This window comes from Coturnix japonica, chromosome 8, assembly GCF_054131305.1.
Source record: "Coturnix japonica strain WE chromosome 8, WE-NBRP24, whole genome shotgun sequence".
NCBI classification, from domain to species: Eukaryota; Metazoa; Chordata; class Aves; order Galliformes; family Phasianidae; genus Coturnix; species Coturnix japonica.
In genome coordinates this window covers 1,859,717-1,875,919 of record NC_140670.1, presented here as the reverse complement: position 1 = coordinate 1,875,919, position 16,203 = coordinate 1,859,717, and the positions used below count along the sequence as shown (strand labels likewise).

Sequence of the window (16,203 nt, the reverse complement as noted above, 5' to 3'; positions counted from 1 at the left end):
CAGGTCTGAAATGAAGAGAACAGGGAAGGAGCTTCTCTAATGTGCTGCAGGTTGTGTTATAGTTAGGAAACAAGTGGAAACTCGATAAATGAGGAGAAGAGGAAAAGAAATAGGAGAGAATACCCTTAAGACACTTGGCAGTGTACTGTTGGATGCTGGAGAGCAAGAAATATAATGAATTTGCATGCTAGACTGCAGGAAAACCTGCTCACTTTATTTAACTCTCTCCCAGAACAGAACAGTTCTCCCTCCCAATTGTCTATTACTCGTGTGCAGACTACTTATGGGTAGACTTGTTGTGTGAATTTTTCATTGTTCATTCCTGGTTAGTCCCTGGAAGCGTTCAGGTAAACTGGTTCATGTGCATGTCTTCAGCCTGCTGGTGCGCGCCTGCTCTGGTGAGAGAGCTGGACTTGACAGTCTCCATTATTTCCTAAGTAAATGGCAGTCAGTGCTTACATGGCGGACAGTCTGCTTTAGAAAGTTGTTGGTTACTTAAGATTTCAGGAGTGTGTGCTGACTTTCCTTTTAATTGTTTTTAACATGTGAATGTTGCCTTAGAAGAGCTCTGCCTGTAAGTGAAGTTGGCAAACATAGAGTAGAGGGATAAGTTCCCTGATACTTAGATATTTTTCATCTGTCACTTTCTCAGGCAACTGCCTGAAAGCTTAATGAATGCTTTATTTTTTCCACAGATAATTTCAGAATGTTCAGGAGTTGGTAATTTTTCTTATTTCTATTAGTGTTGCAGGTAGTCCTTTTAAAACATGTTTTCCCAGTTGTGAACTGCAGCTTTAGTTCGTCAAATCTTGTCCCTGTTAATGACTTCTGAATCCTAAAACCGGAGTAAATATTCCAAGCCATTCCTATGAAATAACACAGTAAACTTAAGAAACATACTGTGTATATTAGGGAGCCATGTAACAATGGGTGCCTCATGTGTTAATATCATCTCTGAAACAGCAGTGTTTTTAGAATGTAATCTTGCTGAAATATCATGGTGTTATGTACTGTTCTTGAGACAATCAAGTTTGCATTAAATTCTACAACAGAGGACTACTAATATATTTAATATATTCATTCAGCCATCAGCTTAATTTTTTCAAGAGTAATTTGTTATCTCACGGAATACATCTGTGTACAGTGGGTGCTGTTTAGCAGGACAGTGATTAGTGTACCTGGAGTTCACTGAAAACTGGCAAGAAAGCAGAGTTTATGCAAGTTTTGGCCATGGAAAACCCATTTATTTATACCTGATAGCAACAGCTGTATTAAGTGGTTCTTGTTTTATTTGTTAATTGTGACATAAACCTGTTATTGCAGCAGGAGTTGAAAGCTCTTTGCTATAAGATTAATATTTTCAGTGGTTTGTTTGATAAGCTGAAGCCCATGTTCTGTGTTAAGTTACTAGAAGAAGAAATTACTTGACGTTTTGTTTGGAAAGCTGATCTCAGCATTTAATTGGCTTGAAGCACTTGGGAAATGTTGGCCCAGAAAAGTTGATAACTATGTTGTACCATCTTTTCTATATACAACAGGGAAAAAAATGTCTCTTTTCTCAGAGAAAGGATCCTCTCTTATCACGATCAAAATTTTCAAATACTTGTTAATGAAGCATTTCAGATTATTTAAGCTTTTACTAGAACAGTGTGGAAGAACTGTGCATAAAAGATTGAAAGGATGGCATTCTCTGTACACTGTGCACTCAAGAGCATGGTCTAAATACGAATGACCCCTATTGGTGTGGAAAATTCCAAAATCTTGTTAAGTTTTTGACAGTCAGGATGATGCTTTCTGTAAGATGCACTAAAGCGTAGCTGGGAAAGCTGCTATGTCTGCATGAAGCCACTGCAGCAACACTTTGGTCTATCTGGTACCCAAACAACATTGGCAGAAATGCAAATAAAGAATATAGGAACTAAACCCCCAGATTGTCAGTCAATCATATTACAGGTTGTGAGTAATTCATTAGTTTAACCAGACACAGACATGTAAAGAAGAGGCTAATACCAATCTCATCTGCACAGTACTGAACAAGATCTGGCTGGCTTGTATCACTCTTCATGTATGTTATTAGTCAGTACTGATGAGATCAGCAACATGACTTCAAAACTGGAGCTTTTCTGTTTCTGTCTGACCTATTCTAGTTATATTCAACTGAGCTTAATTGTGTTTAGTTTCCTTTCACTTGCTGCTAGTTTTTGCAGAAACTCCATGCTCAGTTAAAAAAATGAAAAACAATAACAAAAAATGAACAAAGTGAGAGGTATGAAATGTTTATGTATATATATGTTGCTGACAAATACCTTCAACAGTCAAAGAGCACATTCAAGCTCAAAGCCTTCAGAGAGCCAGCAATTGAGTTAATATTCAGTTTGCATGATTCCTCTACAAAATCCTGTGTAAGAGCATTTGTTGAATAAAATCCAGTTACAGAAATGGTTTTCTTGTGAGAGCTTCAAGACTGTAGAATTAGTACTTACACAGCTTCTGATTTTCAAATGTAGTGTAATTATTCCTAATTTTCGACCACTGCAGCTGAAATAAAAGATAGAGGAAATGCACAAAATACTGTGATTTTCAAGGCCAAGATGGATAAACCAACCAGATGAAATGTACTTGCACTGTCTGTCACGGAAGAAGAAATGTATGTTAATGGAGTTTCAGAATAGGTGTAAGGATTATTCAGACACCAAAGGACTTGATAATAGACCAACATAAACAGAAGCATCTGTCTTTCTGAAGTGCTGACTGATTAAGAAAATTACTGCATTTGTTTAACTAAGCTTTATTCTAACACTGGGTTAGTGGTGAGGATTAGAGGCTTTGTGTCTTTTTTTGAGGGAAAATTTTTAATTTCATCTTTGTAGAAAGGCACTTAAATGGTTTCATTTACATGTTGGGCTCGAATATGATTGGTAGGACTGGGAGATGCAATGTGTAAATAGCTGTAGCTAATAGGGAAAAGCAATGGTGTAGGAACTGCTGGAAGGTTCCTTTGCCACCTGCTGATCCACCTGCACAGAGAAGATGCTCTGAGCACCTAATTCACTGGGATTTAGTGTCATGTGGCATAAGAGGAGCAGCATCTGCATAGTGCTGGCCAATTTCACTCCAAAGACAAACTCCTGTTCTGCTGCTCCCACTGTGTTCAGGTGCAAATACAGGTGCTTGGCAACCCTCCTGAAAGGGAGTGAAGTCACCAGATCCTTGTAAGCTTTACATTGCCACAAAAAACAGGTATGAGTTTTTCAACTTTTTAGAAGCGAGTGTAACACTAGAAGTTGTGTGAAGTAATGACGACTGCAATTTTATGTGGGCACTAAGAATTCTTTTTGGGTCCGAACTGAGCTAAGCACTACAAAGGTGGAAGATACGGTCTCTACCTAAAATTTGATTCCTGGGATTGTGTTGTACACAAGTTTACAAAAGTTACGTGGCATGTAGTTAGTAGGGTAGTTAAATACTGGAATAGGCTCCCCAGGGAGGTGGTGGAGTCACCGTCCCTGGATGTGGTGCTCAGAGATAATATTTAGCAGGGGGTTGTTTTAGTTAGGGTACTATGCTTAGGCTGCAGTTGAACCTGGTGATCTTTGAGGTCTTTTCCAAAGTGAGTAATTCTATGATTCTTTGATTGTATGTGCTACCTCACAGTCATGAGCCTAGCAGGTTACCACTGCAAAGCTCTGAACATTCATTTTTGAGGAAATAAGTGGCTTGCTCGCACATATTGCAGCACAACATGCAGGAGAGAGTGCCACCAGCTGCTGCTGCCAGAGAGCAAGCAGAAGACGGGTTACAAAACACTTGCAGAGAAATTGCTACCAGTGCTTCCAAAATCCAATAGGTAGGGAAACCCCTTTGAGTAATGTGATCCCTCTGACTAACACTGTTTTGTGTGTGTCTTGTGATTATGAACAGAACTATTGGTGATGACTGGTTGGTTGGACTGGGTGATCCTGTGGGTCTTTTCCAATCTGATGATTCTGTGATTCTATGAGACAAGGCAAGCACAGTGGAAATGCTAAGTCATGGCCCGAAGCAGAGTTGGAGCACCTGGTGGGAAGGCAGGGCCAACCCAGGGGAACTCAGGTGCATGTAATGGAGCTGAGTGACTGGAAGGACTGGAGCCAGGATGCACCCTCCACCCCTTCCCAGCCCTCATTTAAGGGTTGACAGTGGAGGTGAGGGTTTTTTCCTGGAGATTCCTGTCTATCTGAGGCCTTCCAAAGTTAAGCAGCTTTTTTCCTTTATTTCTGTATGTATGTCTGTTGCTTTTGGGCTTGTTCTTAATTGCTGTAGCCAAAGACTTTGCCGCTCTGCTATTATCATCCCATTATAGCACTGCGACAAAGCAGAAGGTTCTTTGTGTTTTCATCTATACAACAGCTGTATCTGAATAACTGCAGAACAGTGGAGAATGGTATACCAATGGAGCTGGAGTACTGGCACATAGCCTTAGGCTTGCAATTCAGGAGTGTCATCCAGACTGAGTTTGCATCTGTATGTTTCCCACAAACCAGCACAGTTCCTAAAATGAGAACGTTTTGTCTTCAAAAACTTGATTGAGCAAACTCACTTGTATTGAGAAATATCTTCACCTACATTTTAGGAAGTTTTCAAATAGTGGCTTTTATCATCTCTCTGTTTTTGAAGTATATATATATTCATTAGGGAAGCAATTCAAATTCCAGCAGGTACATCCCAAGTGTAGAGTATTCTTCTGTTTTCTCAGCGTTTTACTTACAAGCAGATCAATTAGAATCCATTGGCATCTGAGCCTGAGGGGGTCGTTCCTGGGCCAGTGTTTAAGAGAAGCAGAATGTTGCTTTGTTCCTGAAGGCTGTTAGAATTCTTAGAATTTCCTCTCCTTTGTTGTTCTCTTTTTATAATTGCTGTGGGGTTTTGACAACAGTGTTTTCCATGGATCAGTTTAACAGGCAAGAAGATCCTACTGTCACTTCCTTAGCTGTTTAATGAACCAGTCTTTCCATAAATATAATGGATTATTCTGCAACGAAATCAAACTCATCCACAAAGAGCAGTAGATAGAACAATTACTGATAATTTCATCAAAGAAAGTTTTCAGCTCACTTTGTCAATCCTAGTGAGGAAAATTAGAGACAGTTGTTAGTTTAGAGTTGTGTTACTCATTAAGCTTCTATGTGTGCTTGCATAGGTATCAGATTCCCTAAAGAAAAAATGCATGTTTCAGGACAAGGCTTATTCTACAGTGAGGGACAATACTCAACACCTTACTGGTCCCAAAGGAGTGCCAGGGGACCGCAAGTTTCTTGGTTTCAACCAGATGCCCAGTTCCTTTAAGGGACATGGAATGTATTAAAATCATCAGGGAGCTCTTTTTTCTTTCTGGACCACCCATGGGAAAGTAGGAATCACTTTTTACCTAGCTTCGCAAGTTGGGTGAACTGTCAGAATTTCTGGTTACCACATCTAGAGAACAGCCAAGGACTTATCTTGTCACCTTTGATGGCTTTTTTTTTTTTTTTTTTAATTGTTTTGATGTGGTTGTTTGAGGCTAGAATGCATTCTTGCCTTAACCTTCCGTTGCCTAAAATTCTGTTTTCCATTTGGACAAGCAGTTAGCAGTTTGGATCGTAGGTGGAAAGCTGGTATTACATCACTAAGTGAAATTTAGCAAAGCACACCATTAGAAACAGTCTCAGGGCTGGCTTAGATGAAAGAAGAGAGGGTCAGATTCTGTCATCAGTAGCCACTGGAAATGCGTTTGTGAATATTATATCTCCTTTTTTGAGACTTACTTTTAAAAAGTGAAGGTGAGAGGGGAATGACTTCTGCATGTTTCATAGAACATTTTTGACATCTCTCTCCATGAATGTGGGATCTACGTTTGTATATAGCTGTATACACTTAAATGTTATTGAGTTTATGTACACATTTGGCATACACACTTGATTTATCCTCCTGTTTTTGGGTGGCAGAGTTCATCTGAAAGTTTAAGCATGAGCTTTGTCGGAGCAGCCTTCTCTGAGGTACTTCCACACTTCCAGTTCCAGCAATCATTTCATTTAATGTAAATTAATATTAAATAATTGTCTGTTGTTTAAAGCAGCAGTAGGTGTTGTAAGCCTAATTTCCTGGTAGGTTGACCCCCAGCTTCATACCTTTCACTGTCTGGAATTCTGAAAGCGTAGGGGTGCCCACTGCCCAAGCTGCATGGTAGTGAGTGTTGTCTTAGTCCTTGCAGTAAAAACAGAGTACAATATAAATTCCCAGTTAACAGTTAAGAAGTATGAAAGAAAAAAATCTTCTATCTGTAATAATCTATCTTATTTTATAGAAATACTGATGCTTATTCCACACTATGTTCTGCTTGTGGTTAGGAGCTCTTGTTATGTTTCGGTCATAATTTATTTACTGGTTTGGTTGGCTATGGACAAAGAACTACTGTTTTCTGTGTGTCTTGATAATATGTTGTTGTCTGTGGGGCACGGTGGTATTGCTCTACATTTGTGTATTATGTGGCCCAACACAAGTGAATTCAGGATTTGGCTAATTATTCAAAGGGTCAAAATGTAATTTTACTTTTTTCAATGTGCCATAATTTAGGATTGACTATACAGGAGTCAGGTCTATGTGATAATAGAATAAATTGAAGCAAAAGCAGTTTCTATGTCTGTATATGCTTATGTTTGCTTTTCAAGATATTAAATATAGACATATCCTTTATGTACAGATATTGAAAAAGGTATTGTACTGTTATCATGGTGATCCCAAATCTTGTACGTATTCCGCTCTTAATTTTGTCCTTGAAGTTGGCCTTCCGCCTTTACTATTTGCTGATGTGTTGCATCTTCACTTGTACAAGTCCTGCTTTCTTTCTGGAACTCTTAGATATGACCACTCAAGGCTACGCTGAGCACTGTCCAGCATATGCTGTTATGAAGGTTGGTTAGAGACTAAAATTACAGGGTGTAATTTCTAACGGCTATCCGAAGTGACGAAGATGATCTTTTATGTCTCCTCATTTTCTTTATGTGAGCCATTACTGTTATCTTTGTATCTCAGCCTGTTTCCAACTTGGAAAGGCCTCTTGAATTTTTCTGTTCCTTTTCCTTAATCTTATGTGACATTCTGTACCTGAGCACTTCTGGCAATTCCTGAGCAAGCTTTCCCTGCTTGCAGAGTGTCTGTTTTGGCTCATCCTACTTCCACAGTGCAGCTGGTCATGCTAGATTGAATTTCCTTGCTCCATACTTGCCAGCTGCCAGACTTTAATCTCTTTCTAAAACTAAGAATTATCAAACTCAACTTTTTCTCTCATTACCGTTACAGAGGCCCATATGGCAGATTTACATAGGAAGACAAAACAAAGCAGTTCTGCAATTATCCCCAAAGCAAAGGCTTCTGTGTTGAATCAGCCAGTCCCACTGCACAGATTTGGTGGAGCGGTCTCATGTGTCTTTCTGACAAAGTGGTAGATTAAGCAGGGCACTAACTGAGAGTGTTGAATTTTAATCTGGTTTTCACCATTGACTGTCATTGTGCCCTAGGGACAGATTTCTTTAAGCTTAGGCTTCAGAACCTGCAGAATGAAGACTGTCTTTCCAAGTCTTGCTGGCATTTGTGTAATACCACTGCAGTAGGCTCTAAACCACAGGCATTACTGCATCAGAAGCTTGCATCAGTCACCGGATTCATATTCATAATCTAGAAACATAATTCTTTTTTTGCTTCCACATATTAGGGGACCTCAGAAATGTTTTCAGTTAAGCTTCTGAATTCTCATAGACACATTTTTACAGCAAAATGCTAATGGACAATAAGGCCTTCAAACTGCAGTTACTATGACTCAATTCTTTAGAAGGGCATCATATCCTTGGTTTGAGGTAAAGCTGCAGGAAACCAGCAGGTTCTTCTGAGTGAATGATGAGAGCTGACAGATACCACTAGAAATGGATATGCTGTTACTCTAGGCAGGATTGAGATAGCAAAGGGAGTATAGAATAGTTGAATTACTATCCAGATTTTGGGGAGATATGTTAATTATAAAATCGTGTGTCTCTGTCACTTCTGCTTCTTTAACAGTACCCGCATGTTATTCTGAGGATGGCCTCTGTGCCAGAGGGAAACCGCAAATATGAAGGCATAACTGATTCAACACTTAATATTACCTTAATGTCCAAATGAGTGCTTCTGACCTCTGGATAGATTATTCAATACTTTGACGTGATTGGTTAGCATAATGGCTATGATTTTCCCACAGATACGTTTGGTGTCACTGTAAATCCAAAATTGACAAGATTCATCCGGATGCTGCTGATGGAAGAGCTGGTAGAAAAAGATGTCATAGTGCAGTGTGTATTTTATCATTTATATCAAACATTTGTCAACAGATGGGTAAAAAATGGAGTGAACTAAAAGTGAAATATACTGACAGTGTGTTGCTTTTCTTCAAATGCTTTTTTCCCCCCTTCTTACTTTACTGTGTGTCATGGAGTTCCCTCTAGAGCTCACTCTGTGACAGGGGAACAAACCCAGAGGGAGCAGGAACGAAAGTACCTCCCTTCTCTAACAGCGCGCCGTAGCCCAGCCATATGCGCTCTGGGAGAGGGGAAGGGAAGGGAGACCGCGAATGGGTCTAGGAGGGGGGAAAAAAATGAAGAAAGGATGATCTGAGAATGAACGGCAGTTTAATAAACCCAGTAACACTAAACAACAACGAGAGAGTTTTAACAAGGAGAAAACCAAATCCCAATCTCACCGACGGCCTGTGGGAGGTAGGAGGTTCCGACCACGCTGTCTCCTCTCAGGGAGCTGAGCCAGAAATCCCATCTCTTTCCCGACCTCCCCTCTGGTGCTGCTCCCCACATGCCCAACACCAACCAAATTACAAAACCATAACACTGTGGCAGATGTCGTTTTGCTATTTCTTCATTCAATTATATGCAAGCATTTCCCTTTCAGAGCCAGGAGTGCAAGCCATTGATCCTTCAGCAAGATAGTTTCCCAGTCTTTCAAGTCTGATTGTGGATTTGTTGCTTCTGCTGATAATAAGCAGCCCATAATAAGCCAGGTATTGACCACTGTGACCCTGGGGGTTGAGGGGCTCAGCGGGGCTGTTGCTGCCCTTTCTGCTTCTGCTGTGTAATTTCACCTCGGAAGCCACTCTGCAGGTCTTCTCAAGTGCTCAGCTGCTCGTTTAAGGAATAATAATGGGAAACAGAGTAACTGTAAATGACAGGATAGGGCTGGTGATGAAATTGCGAAGTGATTTAAATGGCTGTGATCCATCTCAGCGAGCTGCCATTGTTTCAGCAGTCACTTGGTTTCCCGAATGACTTGAATGGGCGTATGTGTTACATTTAGTGGCAGAGTAGCTGCATACCCGCTGGGAAAACATTTCGAGCCCTTGTTTTGCTCAGTCGGGCCGCCCCGTTGCTCCTCTGCGGTGTGCAGTTTGGCATTGCACGGTGCCCTGTGCTGGAGCTGCTGGGGTTATACCACGCTCCAACAGAGTTAGAAACAACAGCTTGAGAACTGGTATCTCGTCCTGTAACAGTGACGTTATTAACAAAAACATAGGGAGGAAAGAGAGAGAATGAAGGGCATTGAAGCTTCTGTTCCTGTTGTGCTGTTGAAGATATAACAACAAAGAGGGCTGGCCAGGACATCCCAATATACTTTGACATTGCTGAGAAAGCAGGCTGCGGCTGCAGAAGGCACAAGATGCTGGCAGACAGAGTTCCGGTACTATCCTGGGCTTTGTGTGAGCTTTTCAGGTGTGTTCAGACTGCATACTTGTTCAGCCTGAGGCGCTGCCTCTCTGCTTTGTTCCTGATCAGCGGTGCAGTTTTGCAGATCACTCCCTGCTTGTCTCCAAGTTCCCTCCTACTGGTTTGGTTCAAAGAGATTTTGGTACATGCATACTTTCATTTGGAGAAATGAGATAGTGTAAGAAGCTACTACCCAGGCGTGAACCACATACTTCCATGTACTCACTGGGTTCAGGATGTCCTGAATCAGTGAGTGCCATACCATGGAGTTCTGCAGCAGTAAGAGCAAAGCATCCATATGGAAGAATTTGTTGGTAGGATGCTTTGGGGCTGTCAGCAGCTCCTGCAATGTCCTATTCAGCTGCTTGTGTTAAATACAGAAAGAAACTTCATGTTTACTGTTGGCCATGAGCTCTCAGTTAATTCTGCTATTCTGCTTCCTTTTCCTCACTTGCTCTGGCTTAGTGCACTTTGTCTCTTTAATTATGAGACAGTAATTTATTGACTTACCCTTGCTGAAGGGGAAAAAATAAAAATGAAGCAGATTATGAAAGTCTCTAAAAATCCTACATATACTACAACTAATTTTGATGTTTGTGGAGGTCATCTTGTTTGTGCACTTAGGGGTACAATTAAAAAATACCACGTATTAACAGTGTCACACTGCTTCACCTCTATGCGAATTAACCTTCAGTTTACGTAAAGCAGCAGGCACTATGTCATTGCTTGCAAGTCACACAATTTTTTGGTGACCTTTGCTATGAGCTCACCAACTAATAGAAATATATTTGTAAAAATAGATAAGTCAGAAAGGAGAAGGACCTTCAGATTAGCAGTGCTATTTGACATCATGTATCCTTCCTCCCTGAATTCTTCTTGTTCCATACTTGCGTAGTTGATGTATAATCTCCGTTTCTAGTCTTACTGTCCTTTTTCAGGAGTTCTTTATGTATCTCCTTATTCCTCTGTTTCTATCCTGTGGAATGTTGAGTAGAATTCTCTCTTTTGTAGGACCTCGGGAGGGAGACACACCCCAGTGGTCCATGCAGAGCAGCAGCCCTACTTGGATCATTTCCAGGTTTGTTGGGGTGCTGTTTCCCCCAGCAGCCTTACAACACCTAGTATCTGCAGCCCCCAGAAGTCATCCATGTCATTGCCCTGTCTTGTCTACAGGGTCTCAAATAGCTAGTTACTTGCTTTAGAGAATGCATGTAGGGAACCTGAAAGCTGAAAAAGGCAGAATGTAGCATGTTTTAGGCATATACAGACTTAAGCAAGGTCGGGCAGTTGTTATTGCAGTTCAGGGTTTTGCAACTTGTGACTCAGCCTGTTCTGCCAAAGAAAACTGCATGTGGCTCATAACTACTTGTTACGGGTTACTTAGATTTACCTATGCCCGTGACAGGGGAAGCCACCCCGTGGCCCCCCCCTCCCCCCCCCCCGGGGCCCGGAAAGGAGGGGGAAAAGGGGAATGGGATAAAAACAGCGGCAATCTAAGGAGGAAAAACTTATTTTACTAAATATGATATCAAAATACAAGATAACACAATATAATATAATTGAGGCTAACAAATCGAACAAACAGAGAGAGAGAGTCCCCGAAAACCGTGAGGCCTACTGTGAACTCTAGGCGACACGGCTGGAACGCTTCCCACTCTCCGAGAAGTTCGAGAGAAGAAGGAGGGCACTCCAGCCTGGGAACGAGATTATATAGTGTCCTGGTCCCATGACTTATCATTACCCCTGTTGTTCTCTGGGATATGTAGTCTTCTTCTGTGGACTTCACATTCAATAGAAGTATCCATACTTTACATGATGTTATGATGTGGAATACTGATAGCAAAATTACAAAATTACAAAACCATGACACTACTATTTGTGGTGTGTTTTGGAGGAGGTCATCTCCAAACTTCACATATCCTTTAAGACAAAAGAATTGTGATGATGAGGTCGTGGATTAGTGGAGGAGCAGATGTGCTGGAGACAGATAATAATGGTACACACAGTATCCCCCTGAGTAGCTGTTTTGCTTGGCAAGTGTTTATTGCCAGGATTATACTAGCACATTTTTTGATTAAGTTGTGATTGCAGTATGTAGGAAGGAGTCTGTGTAATTCCAGAGTGTTCAAACACTTTCTAATAAGGAATTTGACATGAAAATATTATGATGGTAGTATAGGTACTGTTCAGAAAGTGCCTAAAATTTCTTCAGTTACTTGACCCTGCATCAATGCATGTAAGTTGTTGAAATTCTGGGATGGATATGCTGTCTTTATGACTAACAGCTGCTGTTCAGACAGTGATAAACCTTGAACTGATTGCTCCTTCACCACTCAAAAACCTTAATAATAATATAACATAACAACAAAATGGCATCAGATGCCAAATGAGAACAGACATCACTCTAATAAGCTGCAGGATCCACAATTCGCATGCAAGATCTAATTGCGCTTTGCCTCCTCTAGGAGGGTGCAGCAATCTGGCTACTGCTCCTGTATATCAAATACAACAAGACAGAGAAGGACTTTTCATGTGTGTGTGTTGGGCTGAAGTCTTTTCCTTCTTGCCCATATAAGCTTGCATGCATTACATTAAGGGCATCCAGAGACAAGTGGGGACATCTCTTGTTTGGAGAGAAACATCACATTAATACAAACTACTGTACTATAAGAGTAATACCAGCCTGGGCTTATAGCATAGGAGGGCTATCATGCTCTTATTAGAACAATTTTTCCTGTGATAATTATGTGATAATAAACTTCTGCTTAATGTGTATGTTTTGAAAAGAGTTTGTAATGTATTTAGATTAAAAAACAAACAAAAAATTTTGCCTTTTTATTAAAGGGAGATAGGTATCCGAACTATGGCTCTTCAGATAAATTGAATTTGGGAGCATGTACACAAGTATTGAAGACAATGCAGTAGAATAGACTATATGCTAGTAGGTATAGAAATAGAAGTAAAATAAATGTAGGAAAATATGTATGGAAGAGTCTGAAATATCAGATAAAAGTTTTTTGTATTTCTAGGGGGAAAAAATGTCTTGGTTGTGAGTTTCATGTTCTTGAATCTGGAAGGTTTTAATGTTTTGAGGTATTTTGTAGTAACTGCTATTCTAAGTTGTTATGGTTTTGTAATTTGGTTGGTGTTGGTATTCCACATCAGAACACCATGCCTAATAATGGGAGTAAAGGGGACAAGTTTTTTTTCTGTGGACTGCCTTAAATGGGCATGTGGGGAGTGGCACCGGAGGGGAAGTGGGGAAGTGGTTGCTGGCCTGGCTCCCTGCGAGGAGACAACGTGGTTGGAGCTTCCTGCCTTCCACAGCTCCATAGGTGAGACTGGGGACTTGGTATTCTCTTTGTTGAAACTCTCTTGTTGTTGTTTAGCGTTATTAGGTTATTAAACTGCCGTTCGTTCTCAGATCACCTTTTTCCTCCTTCTTTTTTTTTTTTTTTTAGACCCAATCACAATCTCCCTTCCCTTCCCCTCTCCTGAAACGCACGTGGCCGGGCCACGCCACGCCGCGCCATACAGTGCCACTAGAGAAAGGGGGGCACTTTTGTTCCTGCTCCCCTGGGTTTGTTCCCACTGTCCCGGAGTGAGCTCCAGAGAGAACTCCATGACATAAGTGAATTGGCAGATATTTTTTATCTTGATGCATTAGAATATGTAATTAAACATGGGGCTCTAAATGCCACTTGCATATCTGTTTATTGGCTCACCATCAAATTTCAAGTAATAATTACTTTTGTTTTTTCAGGTTGGATGATTGATTTTTTTTTTTTTTTTTAAATTCTTTCTCAATGAAAAGAAAAAAAAACCTCATACCTGGTTTCAGGTGAAGTGTTGTCTCCAGGCCTTGCTTTAGGACTTTATGGGAAGTCAGTTTGTGCCCCTGTGGTCTGTTTTGGCTAGTTCTATAATTTTTATGCCTTTTGAGTAGCTTAGAGCTTTACTATATTTTTCCATCTTGTTCCACAGGAATGCCATCTTATAACTTAGTTGTTGCGAGAAGCCACCTTTTGTCCAGTACCAATCAAACGGTAGTATATCTCAAGACTTTGCAGGACAGTGAGTAGCTGGAAGCTCAGCCAAAAGCACTGTCTTCATCAAGCTATAAAGTATCTAAAAACTGTGCCTTTATAACAGATAAATTATCAGCCAATGACCAGTTGAATCTTTCTTTCTAGATGGCTAATGTAGAAGTCTCATTAGACTGTCCAATGACTCCTGATGTGATCATATTTATTCTGTGATACAGTTAAAGCATCAGCTGAAGAACTTGGCCTGTTTCAAAAGCTGAAATGTTCTGTTCCACCTGTTCATTCAGAAGAGAGATGATAACAGTCCTGTTAAACGATCTAGCGTGAGACAATATTGTTAGACTTCTAGCTTGTGGTACTAGGATTGCTCAAGGCCACTAGAATTGTTCTTAAGCTGTTTTTTAATTAGATCAAAGCAAATCTCTTTCTGCTGTGCTGAAATTGCCCACAGTAAGTCTCAGAACGCAACTGCCAGGATGGTCCCCTGTCTTGTGCTGCTTAGGCTGCTCCTGTGCCTGCTGTCAGGCTTCAGCTTCTGCACATTGCACTGCATGCTGTTTTCCAGTGATATTTTGCTGGCTTTGACCTGGCTTCCCCTTTTCCCCCGCCCCCCTCCCCCTTTTTTTTTCCTCATCCTCTTTCATCATCTTCTTTCAAGGACATCTGACCTTTCACTTGGCTCAGCCACTCTGGTTTTACATATTAATTGTCCTGCTTGGAAGCATCAAACTCAACCAGGCACACTGTCTACCTTTAAAGAGGAAGGTGTGATATTTCTGTGGGTTTCTTCTAAGTTTATTTTTTCTTCTCTCTGTCAGGTATGATTTATTGACTGGTCAGGAGGCTATTTTAAGCACACTGAATACAAATAATGTATGTTTGTACAAGAGGTTATTCTCACTGCTGTTGAGGCCACAGAAATAACAAGAAGAAAATGCAGAGTATGGTTACGATTGGGGCTATTATGTGTTTGGTTGAGAGTATGGGAAATAATGACCCAAAGAAGATGAACGAGGTGTTAGATGCTAAACCAAGGTCTCCCATAGAGCAGAATGTCCGTGTGCAATTAGGTTATGTACCAACCAAACTGTTTTCATGTTTTCAGCATGATCTACCAAGGCTGCTCTGAAAGGAATACCTCATATTCTAATGGTGACCCATGATATCAGAGGCAGATGTTCGTGGTACAGCAGTACGAGTTGAACCTTCCTGACAACATTCCAATACATTTTGTTGCTGTGTGACAGATGAGAGTAGAGGGGCTGTCTGTCAGAATGGTATCTGTCATGGAAGTGTGGATGAAGCCAAGGTATGGAACTAAATTTGTAGCTGTGGAACTAAATTTGTCTGTGTGTAAAAAGTGACTATTGTCAGTTGCTGGGAGAGAAAGAAATGGACTCTGGCACTTAATGAAAGTGGTAACAGTTTATTAGAAAAAATATAACTCTTAAATAATACAAAGCATGTGTCTGTTTGGATGGAGGAGTGAATCATGTGCAGTGACTCCATAATCAATTGGTAGTATGTGGATGGCACAAGGCAATCATGCACCTAAGGTTCTACTCTGGTTGGCAGCAAGAAACTTTTTACCTCACCCTAAATTGTAACTTTTTAATTCTACAGCATCTCCCTATTCTTGATGACTCTGTCACTATAGTCAGTGGATGACTACCGTCAGTATAGCATGTACCACAGCACATAGGCGTTAGCCTAGGCTCACATAGTTATCCACTAACCAAGTATGTCTCTATAGACAGTCATCAGTGTTTGCTGAACACTGACTGAAACCAAACAGCAGGTTTGATCACAGCGAGGTGGCGGGTCGTGCATTTCAGCAGTGATGAATAGCAGTGGGTCACCTCTGCTGGTGCAGGTTTTGGAGAGTGCACCATGCAGGCTCTTGTTCACTGCTGTTAAAAATGCATAGTCAATGATGGTGACTTAGTTGAAAATGGTGTTTTATAGCTGAGAATTTGTTCTATCAAGTAGTATTATTTTGCTCTTTGTACCTGTTGCAGCTTCTATGCAAATAAATACGTGTTACTTCATGAGCAACCAGTGTGGATGAAAGGAGATGGTCCCACTGGACTTCTTCAAGTTATATGTGTGTGATAGGGGACAGAATACACATGCCTTCCACTATTCAGAAATGTGCCTAAATGGAAGGTTATAGAGAAACTGCTGTCTCTGATTATTGTCTTTTCAGTCTTTTTTCTTTTATGTATTTATTTTTTCTTTCAAATACGTGATGTGAAGGGAACATAGGACAGGGGTTGTATCTGGTACTTGGGGACAGGCTCATCAAGATCATTAAGACGGTCTTCAATTGAAAATAATTAGATATTTTAAAATAACTTGATTCTTTTAATGGATGCAATGTTTGGATCTCACCTGAGTTA

The 16,203-nt window shown here is 40.7% G+C and overlaps 1 long non-coding RNA gene across 7 annotated transcripts in view; it reads left to right on the top strand.

Annotated features, from left to right (window-relative positions):
* The window catches only part of LOC116653631 (uncharacterized), a 130,334-nt gene that overhangs the window by 44,061 nt on the left and 70,070 nt on the right, over nt 1–16,203 (top strand). The window contains exon 8 of one of the 7 annotated variants that reach the window (XR_014948832.1): nt 8,249–8,376. The exons of the other annotated variants lie outside the window; for them this stretch is intronic. This is a non-coding gene — a long non-coding RNA (uncharacterized LOC116653631). Of the gene's footprint in view, nt 1–8,248; nt 8,377–16,203 lie in introns of those variants that run through there. 7 annotated transcript variants of the gene reach the window in all.